This window comes from Vanessa atalanta, chromosome 22, assembly GCF_905147765.1.
Source record: "Vanessa atalanta chromosome 22, ilVanAtal1.2, whole genome shotgun sequence".
Taxonomy (NCBI): domain Eukaryota; kingdom Metazoa; phylum Arthropoda; class Insecta; order Lepidoptera; family Nymphalidae; genus Vanessa; species Vanessa atalanta.
Genome location: NC_061892.1, coordinates 7082182 through 7099327, shown reverse-complemented (window position 1 = coordinate 7099327; position 17146 = coordinate 7082182). Strand labels below are relative to the sequence as shown.

At 32.4% G+C, this 17146-nt stretch overlaps 1 protein-coding gene across 1 annotated transcript in view; it reads right to left on the bottom strand.

The window, feature by feature from the left end:
• LOC125072841 (plectin-like) overlaps window positions 1–17146 on the bottom strand; it is a 53832-nt gene that overhangs the window by 17636 nt on the left and 19050 nt on the right. The window lies entirely within an intron of this gene.

Below are 17146 nucleotides of genomic sequence, written 5' to 3'. Positions count from 1 at the left end.
GATTATAATCAAGCTCTCAACCAATGATGTCGCGTCAATTTGTTGTCAAATTATGTTTATTTGGCTTCTTTGCTGATATGGTTAGAATAGAGTATATTTTGTACTCTTTGTTCTTTGTCAAAATATAAACACCTAGCTGAACTGCGGTTTTACTTGCGCAAGAACTTTACCTATAGCACACAAACCATCAGCCCCATTTTACCCCCTCGAGGATTGACGATATGACGACCTCCGTGGTCGAGTAGTGTGTACACCGGTTTCCATGGGTACGCCACTCCAGGGCCCGGGTTCCATTCCCGGCCGAGTCGATGTAGAAAAGTTCATTAGTTTTCTATGTTATCTTGGGTGTATGTGGTACCGTCGTTACTTCTGATTTTCCATAACACAAATGCTTTAGCTACTTACATTGGGATCAGAGTAATGTATGTGACGTTGTCCAATATTTAAAAAAAAAATTATATATTATAATTAAAAAAGTAACTGATCGCCGTCCCAGGGACACAACCTATAATATATTTCATCTATATCGTTTTAACCGTTTTAAGGGTGAAGAGGTAACAGACAGAGTAACTTACGCATTGATAGTATAATATTTAATAGGCTTATTATAATTTATATCTTAATAATAGATTTATATCTCTTTGATTTAGAAGCATTTATTTACTATATATTGGATATATTTTAATCATTGAACTGAAAGAAACTCTCAATCTATCTAATATCCTCTTTTGTATGGTAGTAAGAAAAAAAAACAATATTGATCAGTAACGATTTAAAAAGAATACATATTTTATTTTGGTCCGAAGTATGATTTAATTGATTCATAGCAATTTTAGTATTATTCGCGATAATATAAATATCATTAAAGCCTTTTATGGTTTACTAAGTTTACTAACATTTATATAATGAACTCCTGTAGGGTGTATTTTCGTTTCATTTCAATTATAGCTTTTTAAAATTTATGATGCGTGTTAGTTAAAGTAAAGGCTTGTAAAGTAAAGGGTTTTATTTTATTCTAACGCGTGACTGTTGTGTTGTTAATATTGTATTACATTATGATAAAATTAATTCAACATTCAAGCTATTTATAGGTTGAATAAACACGATACAATAATGATTCTGGTTTTAATTGGTGGTTGAACATCGTTCAAGCCCGTCTGGGTGGGTACCACAAATTTATCAATTATTCTGCTGCTAAATAGTACTACTTCCATAGCTGTTTTCCAGTCAAAAGATTGATAAAGCCAGTGTATTGTACGAAGCAACACACCTTAATCACGTCGTTGGCTATTTATATTACTTAAAGTACAAGTGAAAAGTACTTAAAGTAAATATGGTAACAGTAGATGGGTGTTAATTTAAGATGATATGTATCAGTGAGAAACAGCCAAAATATCTAAGTGAAACACACACACACTAAAGAAGGTTTCGAAATAATTATTTAGTTAAGTAAACCGGTCTGTGTAGGATACCAATATTCATATGTCCTACCACCTAATAGCAATAAGTACTACTATTGTTGTATTCCAGTTTGAATGGTAAGTGAGTCAGTGTAACTACGGGCGCAAGGGACGTCAAATCTTGGTTTCTAAAGTTGGTGGCACATTGGTCAAATAAGAGATACTCATATTATATTTCTTACAGTACCAATTTTAGGGGGAATGAGATCCACGTACCACAGTTGCGAGTACGATTTTCTAATTTAAATTTAAAAAAAAAGGTGCTGCACTGCGGGTATGGTTGGGACACGTAGCAGAATTTTATCCAACACATATTATAAGTTTTCTCACGATGTTTTCATTCACGATTGAGCACGAGATGAAAACTTGCTAGGATTTAAGGTCACACTTAGATTACTGAGGAGTAGAAAACCCACGCGTTTCGCCTATCACGATATAACTGTTTTATTAATTTGTAACATTATGTGAACGACTAATTAATTGTAATATTATTGTGTATTTATAATTCACTAGGTTTCACTTATCCGAAAACAGTAAAAAACAGAGACACTCTGAAATAATTATATCTGCTGAGTGGTTATATCTTGTTAAGGAAGTTAAATATTGCTTTTATTATACTAATCGTTACCATACATCATTTTATTTTGACATTTCCAAGTGCCAAATGATTACTAATACGAATACTGGCTCATACTGGAATAGAGCAAATCAAACTATTGTTGTTTAGTGGATTAAATGACTAGTGGGTTGACCTATGTTGAGGCACGGCGAGTGTGACGATAAGATGTTATAATAATACTAATCTTTCCCATGTCTTCGTCCGCGTATGGAAGTTCCCTGTACCCTGTTCTTTACCCCTGAATAAGTGTAACGTGTATGGCTTTGACTTTGATTTTATTATAATTTGGATTCACGAAATGCAAATAAACATAGTGAATATACAGACTTTGCTTACACCAACGCTAGTAAGCGACAAATTAAAAAGATTCGGCGTGGAAATAACTTGACATGTGATTTTTCATAAGATCGGCCAGATGTATACGATCTATTATTCTGAAGATGCATTCATTTCTCGATTCAAGTACCAAGTGGTAATATATTTTATTTCTCATATTATCCAGGAAATCGTGTTTTCCGCGAGAAATATTCAGAACTGAACGCGTTTATATTCAAGTCTGGTAAGACGTTTATGTCATGTGACTTTTACGACACTTGAGTAATGCTTAAGAATCGTAATATTCCTCTTTTAGTGTTCGAATATGAATGGTTTCTTGTTTTACACAATCACATCATTTACCGAAGAAGTTTTCCTAAAAGTTTATTTCCGATACTTCTCTTTTTAAAGTGTAAGCGTCTAAATTCTGAACCGGAACCAGTAGTAACATGTAAGCCTTTTAGAATGTCAGTTCAAAATGTTTTATAGCTTTGAATTTGAGTTATTTAAGCATCCAAAGTGCTCCGTCTAACACTCCGTGAAACATAACATCTTCTTTTTGAAAGTTTTGGGATTAACTTTCTTACCGAATTATTATATATCTAATAGCGATGTATTTTCGTCAGTCAAACCTAATAAACCTGATCAAGTTTCGAGAAAACATAAATCAAAGTCCAGTGTGTAAGACACAGGACTTTTGTCATTCCTTTGAAGTTATTTTACCCTAGTATTGCTTCATTGGCTTGGCCTAGATAAGTAAGCTTAAAAATTCTCCCTTTGTAACGGAATGTTATACAAAGTATTGATGTACATCGGTTGAATAAACGATAATTGGGTGCTCTCTACCTAAAGGGACTAATGAAACATCTATGGGGAGACATTACAATTATGTCTCCATTGCTGTCCAAAAACTCAGAAAATCTAACAATTACTAGTATTAATTGGAATACATTTAAATAATACAAGAATTGAAAATACTATTAAAATAATGCATGAAATAGTAGTATAGATAGTATACCACCCACGCTTCGCCATGATGTCACCACTATAGGATTACGTGCAATTACTAGCCTTGTGTCACAAAATCTCGGCCAGTCTGCAATCTTGCAAGTATATCGTCTTACAAATGCGGGGGTCTTATTGTTGTGTATATGCGTATACTAAGATATTATCATTTCGTGATTATAATATAATAATCGTAAGGTGATTCGTGATTATAAATTTTAAAATTGAAATTATTCTCTTTCTGAAAAAAAAACTGTATTTCTGAATCACACACACTTCTATGAAAGTAGTGTTCACCGAACTGAAAATATTTTGTGTATATGCCCTTCATATTGTAATTTTTTATACAGTGGGGTTGTTGCAAACATATTCGGATCCAACCAGGTCTTAATGGATAGGTTGGCGTTCGAAGATTTCACTTGCATCTAGGTACCTATTTAATACTTATTCTAATGAAAAACCCTTTATTATATGGACGTGTAACGATTTAAAGGGTGACTGATAGTGTATGTATTTGCAGGTCGAGTAACAAGTAACGGAATTATTTACATTTCGATGTACATATATTGGTGGAGATGACCACATATAGGAAATCCGACATATAGTAATATTAAAGTTGTTTAAAGAGGTTTAAAAAAACTTAGTAGCAGAAAAACCCTCACGCATATACACCACACATTCTCACAATATTAATAATCTTTAAAACCACACACTCACACATATACATATACGTACCTATTATTACGTGCACATGGTATGTATTGTATAGCTGAAAACATGTGTCGCTAATATTGGAGCTAACAATGAAAAATATTTGCATGAACCGGAATTCTGAAGGTATGGCACGGTGTATAAGCGATAGCGGGTATGTTTTAATTTCGCTTTGGAAATACGCTAAAGTATTTTAAAATGTAAAACCGAGATTAAATTTTCACAAAGAATTTAAATATAGGTTAACATTAATAGCAAGCTATTGTTTTTTGACTTGATAACTTTCTTGTCTTGTTATGTCTGTATTCCATTATAGTCGGGGAATATAAATTGTCTATATTTGTGGATATTTGAGACGGTCCATTGAATGTTAAAGAACCTGAATGTGATCTAAAGATTCTGGGTTAAAACGCAGGAAAGCATCACTGAGTTACCGTGTTCTTAATTTTTGTTTATAATTCATCAAGTCCTTGGCGGTGAGAGAAAACATCGCGAGGAAACATGCATGTGTTAAATGAAAATCGGTCACCAACCCCTTGGAGTAGCGTTACAGAATGGGCTCCTAATCTTCTTTTCAAACGGGGAGGACTCTTTAGCCTTGCCGTGGGACATTTTACTTATCTTTCCTATACAGGTAAACAAATTTGTAGTACGATAATATATAAAAAAACAAATTCCGTTTCCTCTTGGTCACTAAATCCGTAGCCTAATTGACCTTCTCGCGCGTTTGCCCTAATTTTCTTCCTTAATTTTGATAATCGATATTTTCTATGCATTGTGTGAGTTGTATTTGGTAAAACCAAAAAACCTTTTAAGTTAATAACGAATAACGTAACGCAGCTTTAAGTGGAGGAAATAGGAGGGATAGTTATTAAATCGGGAGTCATCTGGCGATTTCTTCCCCCTCTTTTTAAGAGACCTATTGGGACGTTCGTTCGTTTCAGACTTGACCATTGTCGGTAAGGTATCCCGAAAAAAGCAGCACTCGGGTTTTTTGCGCAACCTACAAAAGCCTGCACCTTTAGTTATGGTTTGCTCTTTTAAATAATATTGAAGAAATAAATCTCTGAATTGCACAAATAAAGATCACATTTTTATTATACTTGCAGTATGAACGTTTATGCTATGAAGTATCAATAAGAAATCAAAAAGAAATTTAAAGCTTCAATTTATTTCCGATTGGAAACCGGAAGTGATTGTAACACTTGTAGCCTCACTAAGCGATCGATATTTCTTAAGTGAATTCTAATAAATCATCTTCCGTATATATTAAGTTAAGACATTGGTTTACACATTTCAACACAATAAAAAACTAAAATTTACCTACATAATAAATAAAATTAAAAAAACATCAAACTTCACTGGACTAAAAAGTCGATTCTTTTTTAAATTGAAATGATGATAAAGTTATATATACGTTTTTTTTTTTTTTACTAACCAGTCGAAGCCGCGATTCTTAGTGACAGACACGCTATATAATCGCATAAGCGTAATTAGTAATGGTACAATCACAGAATATACAATAGACCTATATCTTACCGTTGGAACGAATCGAGGAAAACCGAATAGGGACGAACTGATATGAAATGAGCATAAAAATAACGAGAAAACTCCTTGAAAGCAATTAATTACGGCTTCCAGTGGTTATTGATCTCAGTAACAGTTCTTCCCTTTTTAATTAAAGGGACTTTGGTTGACGTTTTTATTAAAAACTTATCGTGATGTTTGCAATTGATTGAAATTTTCATTAGTGTTGCGATTGAATTTTAATGTATTCTACAAATGAAACTCAGGGTCCACACACAAGAATATTGCAATAGATCTAAAAATTTTAAATAAAAATATATATTATTTACATTTCGCAATAGTGATTCTGTCTTTTCGCTCTTAAATCGCTGAACAGATTTAGATGAGATTTCGTGTAGACATAGTTTCAGTCCCGGGTCATAGGCTCCTTTTTAAATTCAACGCGATAATTCAAAGTTTAAAACGGAAATTACATGAGTCATCGTTAATACTAGGTAATTTTACGTCTTAAAGTCTTTTGAAATGGAAAAATATTTTTCCGTAATAAATTTGAATATAAAGTATACAGTTCCGGATTCAAAAATTGCCGATCCATTATCGAATTTTGCATAAAATATCGATACACAATTGTTAAATAAATACAATGACAGATTCATAGCACAAAAATTTATTACATCATTTTTTATTATTCAGATATTTTGAAAGATAACGCGCAGATTAAACTTTTTCTCATCCATCTAATTTTATCGCCCTGGGCGCTAACCCCGAGTGTAATGTAAACCCACAGATTTAGAGTAGGCGAGATGCCACAAGCCGTCCGATCAAGTGTGCTCAAATTTTGTGCCATGCACAAGCTTAACACGCTACTACTGTAGTTGGTGTTTGTGTGAGTGTCCTTTTATAAACTATAAATAAATACTTCTAGGGAAGTAAATCGAGGCGGAGGTATTGCCTATCGGTAAGTAATTTTGTGAAGCCGAGATGGCCCAGTGGTTAGAACGCGTGCATCTTAACCGATGATTTCGTGTTCAAGCCCAGGCAGGCACCACTGAATTTTCATATGCTTAATTTGTGTTTATAATTCATCTCGTGCTCGGCGGCGGAAAACAACGTAAGGAAACCTGTATATGGCTAATTTCAACGAAATTCTGCCACATGTGTATTCCACCAACCCGCATTGGAGCAGCGTGGTGGAATATGCTCCAAACCTTCTCCTCAAAGGGAGAGGAGGCCTTAGCCCAGCAGTGGGAAATTTACAGGCTGATAATGTAAGTAATTTTTTGATGTTTAAGTCTGACTGATGTGACGTCATCGTAATCGACATCGTCGTTTAAAAAAGGTGATACGCTCGGTTTTCATATTATCCAATGAACATGCGGTATCTAACCTGCTTTAAATCTGTAGTAAATCCGGTGTTTCGAGTATGTTTTATTAAAACAGGAATACTTTTTTAAGTATGTGCGTTTTATTTATTAACGTGATCAATTATACTGAACTTGTTAATTATAATATTTATTGCTTTATTTAATCTAGTTAGTAGTTAATCTCTAGTATTTTAGTATTATAAATTTATTTTAGAAAAAAAATAAGCTTGTGTATTGTACCTAAAAAAGCACGTTGTGGCCGTGTCAAAGAGTCGCACACTTTATATTAAGTATAAATATGTTTTTATGTATAAAATGTGTAAGTGTATGACTGCTGATGTTCCTTAATAAATAAATAAATAAATAAATAAATAAACTGCCTTATATGGTATACATACTTTATTTTCGTACAGGGTATCAATCGTAAATAAGTTGTATTCAAAGTGGAATATTAAAATAAATAGGATTTAAAAAAAATAAAATAATAACTATATAAAATCTTTTTTCAGAATATGCGTCTTAAATATCATTTAAAGCTAAATGATTACAGTTCGTATTTTAGGACGATATTCGTAAAATCGATACGTGCTATCGACCGATTAAGGGCCGACGTTCAGTAATCGGTCGTTTAACGTCAACTGATGAGTAAGATTAGATGATATAAATTAATCGATTATCTGTGATCCGAGTCATCTGTGATTTATAATTTTATAAGAATGTGAAATTGACGCTTGTCACTTTTATATTATTTTTTGACTATTTTTGGTTCGTAAACAATGGGACTTAAGATACTATGCCCCTTGTGCCTTATTATACGGCCTTACTCACACTTTAAGCCGGAAATACCAAAAATATTATTATTGCGGGACTCCAACGTACCTATTTATCAATTACCTGATTGTAACAGCTGTTATAAAAAATATATATATGTTCAAATTGCTGACAAATTTCCTATTTCTAATATTCAGTTCAAGTTATTAAACAAATACATAAAATTAGTGGAAAGTTACGTTATCTACAATGTGCTATTCAATAAATTAAAATTACGAGACTACTTAATTTACTGTAATAAAAAAAAAAAACTAGACACAAACTGGCCGATTATAATTAAAAAAAAATGTCTTTGAATAAAACATTTATATTTGGAACTTGGAATCAGTCATATGTAGTGTTTATTCGTGTGATATGAATTAAACCAAAGCAACGTCATATTCATGCAAGTCAAATCGAAGTTCATTGAACCTAAAAATTTCATGCTATTGAAATAAAATCAGAATGATTTCATGTTAAGATATAATTTAATGCATCGTTAGTGTTCATAATATACACATATAACTTATGTTTATTCTTCCGCATCATTAGCGATATACATATATCAACTAAAATCATAACACAAGACAGATAATGAATGGTTCAATAAATTCGACAACCAAAAAAAAGGTACGTGTACTTATGTATGCGCTACTTCTTCGTCGTAATAAAAAATAGTTTTTAATTACGCAAAAAAAATGTAATTATTAATTTTATAATAATTATTATTATCGCAATACGTCAATTTTTTTCCTTTTTCACTTACAAATTTAAATATTTACAATTGAAAATTGTCATTCAACTTTAAAAACATAGTAAGATAAGGTGCGAAGTTGTCTATTTCAAACTACCTTTTTCTAGTCTCGCTAGAAATACGCATTACGCGTTTCCCCCAGTAAAGTGGGAGGGGGGGGGGGTAGGTATGTGAGACTCGTCGGTGCCCAGGACTACGCTTACTACTAAGTACACCGGAATATTCACAAAAAACCAGCGGTACCCTCTCCGTCTTTCTACTGCTTCTCATGCTACTGCGACGATTTCGAACGACCTGACTTAATCGCTTTAACGAGCAACTTCATCATGTAGTTTTCGTGATAGCCTCTGCGCGCGCATGTAAATTCGCTCATATATTTCGAAATATAACTTACAAAAACCACTTAAATTTCATGTTAAGAACATTGATACGAAAAACTCTGGCATCTAAATAGGCTACCGGAGTTTGTTTCTTCTTAAAAAAATCAGAAATTTACAAATTGTTTTCACTGGCACATTCGAATTTCTCTTTACATTTGCACGATGTGAGCATCAAAAAGTCGGTTGGCGCGGGTTCCGGTGTGTTGCTAATTAATTCAAGTCCTTGATTTATCTGCCGCCAACTCCATCTTTAAGGGTCTTTGTAAACTCCCAGCCGCCAAGCCGATCTGATACAAGAGATCAGGTACATTCTGAATGAGTGAAATCATCGTCACGTTCGCGTTTGATATCTCAATAACCATCAACGGTAGGTTGAAATTGTATATAACCTAAATTGCAGAGCGTAAATGAAGCAACAAAAAAGTATCTTTACATAATTCTCGTATCACAACGCACAGCCGAGTTATCGCAAAAAAATGAAATTCAAGATGGCGCCGAACGCACTTAGGAAATCGACGTCGACAATTTCAAGTTAAGCTTTTCTCAGCTCCTCGTAAAATATATCCAAAAATCAGTCTTCTCGGTTCATTTGCTTTTCCAAATGTCTATAATGACTGGACTATGACAGATATAAAACCATTTCCTGCATATATTGTAATTCGAACGTCGCACCCAAAAAGAAACTTCAATCGTACAAGACGATTTTAAACCGTCGAAAAGAAAAGTGGAGTATGATTTATTTTCTTATTTTAATTTAAATATCTTTAGATACGAATCAATCGTATCCTTGCCATATCTTTATCATATTGAATTGTAAACAATTACAAAAAAAAAGCCAAAACAATCGCGCCGATTTTCAGATCAGAAAATTTTCATTTTTAAGCCGATGATAACGTGTCCTTTGACTATACATTGCTACGTCGATTTTTTTTTTTTAAATTAACTCATGAAAAAATACTATTTGGCATTCAAGTTTAATTGCAAACTATTCTTTGTGTTATCTTTATCTCAGAAAGAATGAAAGTATCCCCTTTGTTTCCAAGATATTCATTCTGTTTATAGCAGGCGCGAGATTACTTCTAAACCTGACCCAGTTTGGGCTCGTTTTGCATTTTACACCATTGTATTTCAATACTATCGTTATCAATTCAACAATTTTTGCGTGTTGTATATTATTAAATATATATATGTAATATCACTCAATTTAATAGTAGTTTATTTTATATAGCTTGAGATACAAATCTGATAAGCCATGAGTTAATATGGCTTAATTTAAGCCGCTTAATGAATTAAAACCGTGAATCTTGTACGCAGGAGAACGGATTACCGTAATTTATGTTATTTTTTAAGTAAGGTTTTATACCTTAAAAAAAAAACTTTTTTAAAACAAGCTCTTGTTTAATATTGTAACGAATTATCATTAACACCAATGGTCTTAAAAAATTCAGCTCAATCTGTCATTTTAGAGGAGAGAGCAAATTAAATGTTTTTTTTTTTTTACATTACTCTCAGTAATAAGAGACTGTTATAAATTGATGAAATCTTACTTCACAAGCTTTTAAACAAAAAGTATTGACATAACTCTTTTGTTTTCAATACGAAAGCGTTGGCGAAAAAAATACGCTTCGCTGCCAAATTCTCTAATCCCAATAGAAATTGAAATCTTTATGACCAATGCCTCGAAATATATGCTACCTAAGTGTGGAAGTGTTAAGAGTTGTTAGAGCGTGAATGAGGCACTTACACAAGAAGCAAGGGAGAAAACATGGCGGCCAGAAAAATGGCGTTGACCCCGTCAAGAGTTTTGCCGCGCAAAAGGTTTTTCCTTGCGAACGGAAACTGGAATGCGCTCAACAGTTTCATGTTAGTTTTCATACGTGAATAATTACATGGTTCACGCGAGCGAGGTACGTTCAGAATTCAAACGTAACAAGTACGCGGACTAGTTATGCAGTTGTTAAAAATATTTTGTGAATGACGTGTTACATTTATTTCTTATCTGTGGCATTAAAAAAAAAAACAAAAGTAGAGAGAATGCTTGCGACATAGTAAATGTGACAGTCGTGAAATAGTGCGTCAATCTCTTATATTTTGAAATATTGCACTCAAACACGAACTCGATTTTTTACTCTTATAGCCCATTTAAAAATGAAAAATTAAATTAATCGATTTATTATAACAATACACGTCAATATAACAATACGAAATAGAGATAGAAAAAAATGAATTATCTGTTTCTACTACTTTTGAATTTAATATAATAAGAATACATAACTGAAGTAGGAAAAATGTTGGTTGGCTCATCCACCCACAAGATGGCGCCACGAACCGGTTTCATTGATCGCCTCGTTCGCTACCGAAAATAGTACGCCTGGTTACGCAACGCCCGCCATTCAGCTGAGCCTTTAATTTTTTATCTGTATTATTTAATGACTGTCACACAAAAATATCTATCAGAGAAACTATACTATTGCAAAAACACAAACCAGCAATTTTATAATCACCATTATTTATTATTAGTTTTTAATTTTGCTATTAATTTTCGTGTTCCATTTTTAAACATATTTTTTAAATTTATACATGAAATAGTGATATTTTTTTTAATATTAATTTTGATATTCTATAAATTTTTAACGTAAAATTATACCTTGGTCTATATTTATGTTAAACTAAGGAAACCAATACAATTTGGCGCTGACTACCACACCCTTATCGTTTTTATAGTTCCGAATACATAGAAGCAAATAAATTCTATACATATGTTGCAATATACATTAAAATAGCGAATAATAATCGTGACGTAATTGTATTTTTGATTAAAATTAGTATGGGTTTTGTAAATGCTTATACCGTTCGGGAATAAATTTATCAGTGATCAATTTATTTCAACGATAATACTCGTCTAACCTATCTCGTACATAAGTCAAAAATCGTTACTTAGCGCTAAATAATTCAAATGATTTCATAAAATTTTAATGAATTAAAATGTCTTACGATATAATTGAAATAAACTGTATCGATTGTTTGAATCCGCTTATGTCCTCAGACTAAGTTATTTTCTTTATTGTAACAATAATAGTTTTTTCTTTGAATATCAATATAAGATTCTACATTGGTTAAGGGAATTTGAACTTTAATTGGGGATTAATAATAAACAGTTCGGAAAAGTCACATATCTATACTAAGAGCCCTTAAGCCATATTGGGGCGATTTCGAGGTTATTCCACCAAACTGCTCTACTACAAGTAGGTAATGACCATGTGTCAGAATATCTATCAATATGTAAGTTTTCTTACGATGTTTTCCTTAATCGAATAAGATATCAATTACGAGCACTATTACATAACTCATTGGTCAAATCAAATGAAAATATTCTTTATTCTAATAGGGTTTAAGAAGCACTTTTGAATCATCTTTTTATAGAGTTATATTAAATGTTAAACTACCACTGATTCGGAATGTAGCCAAATTAAACACAAATGAAAAACTAGGTATTTTTATGAACAAACAGACACGCTCAATTTTATGTGATTGGAGATCTCTCTCAATAAAATGCTCTCATGTGACAATGATTCATGAATTTATTCAATTTTTTAAATTAAGTTATGTCTTAAACACATCTAAATATAACATCATTATCTAGTATTTTCTTGTTTTATTTTCACGTGTAATTAAAGTGATCTAAGTAGCGTTATGTTATATGAAATTCCTGATTATCTGTATACAGACCACGCCTATGATAGACACTGGCTCCGCTCATGCACTTGACTATAAACTGTTCCTTAACTTTAGTTTTTTATGCTATAGATGAGCGGACGGACTAAGACTCTGGACACTGCCCATAGACATATATTATTCTGGCTCACTCACCTTTCAAACTGGTAATACAAATAGACTAAGTATTCGTATGGAGCTTGAATAGCTGACGATTGGGCTACCCAGACAAAGCCGTACCAGGATATTAAGTTTATATTGCACTAGCTGAATCTGCGGTTTTATCCGCGCGAAATTTACAAAACACAATCTTTCAACACCCGTTTTACTCTCTTACGTGTGGAGTTTCGTAAAATCCTTAGCGGATGTCTATAAGGAATAAGGAACCTACCTACCAAGTTTTAAGTTTGTAGGTGTTATAATTTCTAATATTTCGTGATTAACCAATTATTTCGCTTTTTATATGTATATAGATTTTCTCACATAATACCTAATGTCTTATGAGAAGGAATACACAAAAATTAAGTCTTAAACGAGAACCGGAGAGAGTAGTAACTGGCTTAGATTTCAACCATCGTATTGTACGACAAAATTTAAATGTAGCCCCGACAAATTAAAAAAAAGCAATCCATAGAAATTGCGAATGTTTTTGGTTATATGATATTACATGTTATTACGTTTGCGTAAGGATCATTTTCACATAAGAAATTAATAAAGATTGATGACTTCAAATACGCACTTGATTCGGATGTGATCGATTTGACGAATTTAGCCGATGTTACATCTAACTTTGTCGTAGTATACCTCATGTTTTACTTTGTCTATGTACTTTAATTACCTAGTCATTATCTTAACGTTAATTAACAAATATGCTGCATTTATTTGTTATATAGACTGCACTCATAAAATGACAAAAGCTTAATACGTGGCTTGTTGATATTTTTTTTCATAACCCAGCTTCATTTTCAGATGAATATAACACGCAGATGTGTGCGTGATTTTACATGTGTGTGAGTACAATATTCGTAATGGAAATAAATTTTGATTGTCATATATCGTTATTACATGAGAGACTTGTGTTAACTTTATATAGAGTTATCCGTTATATAACGTACGTTGTGTATGTAAATGATATGGATTTAAATAAAGAATACGAGCGTGTGAGTAATTATTATGAATGGTGTTGTGTTATATAATGTTAATAAATCATTTTACCATTCCGTTACATGAAATTCACGCTTGCTTAGTGAATAGTCAAAATTTGAAGCCGGTGAAACTGCAAAACGTAACTAGTTATATAATAATATTATATACAAAAACCTAATCCGAAACGCGATGTATCATCTGGTATAAGTTTTATGTTTATTGGCTTAGTAAATTTTTCGGCATTCCAAAAAAATGTCTGTGTTTTTATTATATACAGACTATAAATCCAAATTGTGTTAGGAATATATATGTATATATATCGTTCTAATCTCGTCAGCGCTACTAATCTCAAGGACTAGCAAACTAAGCAGGATATATTATGGTTAAGCTTCCGTTCCTTCGCTCGTATAATTGATCTTAGGGAAACCGAAGATGTTTTATCAATTTCTTAACGCATGTGATGAATGAAAATGTAAAATGAAAAACGACTTGACGGAACAACAAGACACGCAAAATGAGGAAAGGTTAACTGATGAATTGTGATCAACATAGCAAAAATTATTAACCATATTGTCTACGATGTTATCCTTGTAATTAAACTGGCTTACTTGCAATTCAAATCAAAATAAAATAATGCAAAGTATTGATGTTTATTGGTGGAATAATTCATGTTTGGGTGGTAATTAAATTTAACTGAAATAAGGCCGATCTGTATAAAAATTCAATTTTTAATCAGTGCACCGTTTTGAACTGTCAAAATGGCGCTGTCTACGCTAAACTTTAGATAGTAAGGATTCTTAAGTCGAGTTGAAAAGTGCTCAGAAAACGTCTGCACGTTTCAGAACTAATGGAATCCAGAAATAGTCTAGACATATTCTCCTTTCGTTCTATAAAATGTAAAGTATAAAAGATTGCTTCCAAGAATTTTATGTACAAAAGGATAATAACGTTTTGAGAGAACGCTGAAAGGATGGACACTTTTCATCATTGTTTACAAACGGTGTACTTGTCTTAAAATGATTTTAATTAGATTTCATTTAGTTTAGAGTATAGTGAGCAAGTAAACGATACTTAACGCCATTAAAATAACACTTTTAAAGCTGAATTATCTGATGTTATTCCAGGCATAAGGTCAGTCTAATCTCCAAATATTCCTAATTGAAGATTCCTGTTGAAACAATACAAAAATACGTCATTAATGACGAACTTAACAATGCTAAATTTTAATTTACTCATGACGCGAGATCAATTATTAAATCTGTCTTATTATATGATTATTGGATGTAAAATCAAAGTTTCTTAAATTTTCAAATCGAAATTTTGACATTGTAAGTTGAAGTGAATTCCAATATCTGTTTCTTGTGAGTGAATTTGATCTGAGTGAAAATCGAATAGCGTGATTTTGAATAGAAAAATGACTATTCGTGGCTATTTAGCTGTACTAACTATTTAAAAACTACAAAAAAGAATATGAACCTCTTCGGTAGGGAAACTATTCCTAATATTTTAAGATAACATATCTTCGATATTAGTGAGTTTTATGGTGACTGCCAAAATATATGTGTGAATAGTGGCTGTTCTAGGTCGAGGGAGGGATTCGTATTTTAAAAGAGGCTTGAGATAGAGCGGCGGTTTAAAGCAATTTATAAATCGTGACAACTAGCCTGCTGTGCAATTTTGTAACAATCAACTTAGTATCTCACTTGTGAAATTCAAAAGACTGAATTACTCCGATACGCTGTTTTAATGCCTGTATTATTAAAATGTCTTAATTACGAGTATTATAATCATATATTGTGGCATACTGTACAATTTTACTTGTTATTTCACGGCACGACACGGTATATTTTTATATAAGATAGGTAAGGACAAATAGGCCACCTGATGGTAAGTTGTTACCACCGCCCATAGACATTCCTTTAAATCGTCAATGCACTACTAACTACGGGACTTGTGATGATATCCCTTACGCCTGTAGCTGCACTGGCTCACTCATTCTTCAAACCGAAACACAATAATACTAAGCACTACCGTTTGGCAGTCCAAATTGACAAAAAAAGAGACCCGCTGAGTTTCTTTCGCTGGTTCTTCTCAGGTCAGGGTATTTTCTTTTCCGAACCGGTGGTAGTGTTTGTACATTTGACAATCAATAAGTAAGTGTAATTCTTCCAAATTGAATAAAAGAATTTGAGTTTGAGTATAATATACGATAAGTGGTAGGAAAGATTTGTTTGCACAGAGCCCTGTGGTAGGGCTAGTAAAGTTTGTTGTTACAGAATATCTATACTGAATTTGAAAAGTCTTATGTGAATGTGGAATCTAAAGTGAAATAAACTTGAATTTTAAAATCATTCATCCTTCATTTCATATTATCTCTAACAAATTTAGAGTTTAAATAAACTTGGAAGATTTTATCACTGCTTCTGGGGAATAGTTGGACGAATTGAAGCAATGTTATTTTGTTCTCAGTTGAGATGAAAGCTAAAATGAAATCTACAATAAGTACCTAATTTAAATGCTAAGCTCGTTCTGTCTGTTTGGACAAGAATCTTCAAATATAACTATTAATAAAGCGACGTGGACTTTTGAAGTTTTATAAGAACATTGACCAAGATAAGGTGATGGTGAATGATGAGGATCTATTGTATCAAAATTGTACAACTAGACTTTTACAAGTATTAGCTATTTTTGTAGGCATTGTATTGTATTATAATCTAGCTTTACTTGTTTATAATATGTATAGTTTTTAGTTATGTGTACTAAATAAATAATTGAACAAGACTTTTTGAAACGACATGTTATAAAGAATAAAAAATAGAACTATGTCGTTATGGAATGTTGATTATAAAAAGACGGACTTGTAAACACATGATACATATTTAGTAATGATATAAAGTGTTTAAAAAAAATGGATGTGTTAAAGGTTGTAAATCCTTGATAGCTGATCATAAGGTTCCATGTGAGCCCAACTGTATGGATATTAAATATTAACATTATGCACTTTAAAATCAACAGTGATACTCCAATATTTCCGAATCGCTTACAGGCTAAGGCTAAATCTGTAACGAAAACTAACACAGGCGAACTTTATCTAACGATAGGTACAATATAAAATCATTTTATGGTCTCGTAAAATGTTATTGTTGCCGTAAAAGTTTCGTAATAACCAATTGACTGTGTCAGGAATGACTGGTTAAGGAAAACATGAAACGCTGCTAAAAATAGGACAACGTACCTCGTGCTCCAAGTATCGGCCTTGGGTATTGATAGCGAGAACTCATGTAATGTCAAACGTGTGTCGATATCTAAAATGTATTTTATGATATATCGATATCATTGAA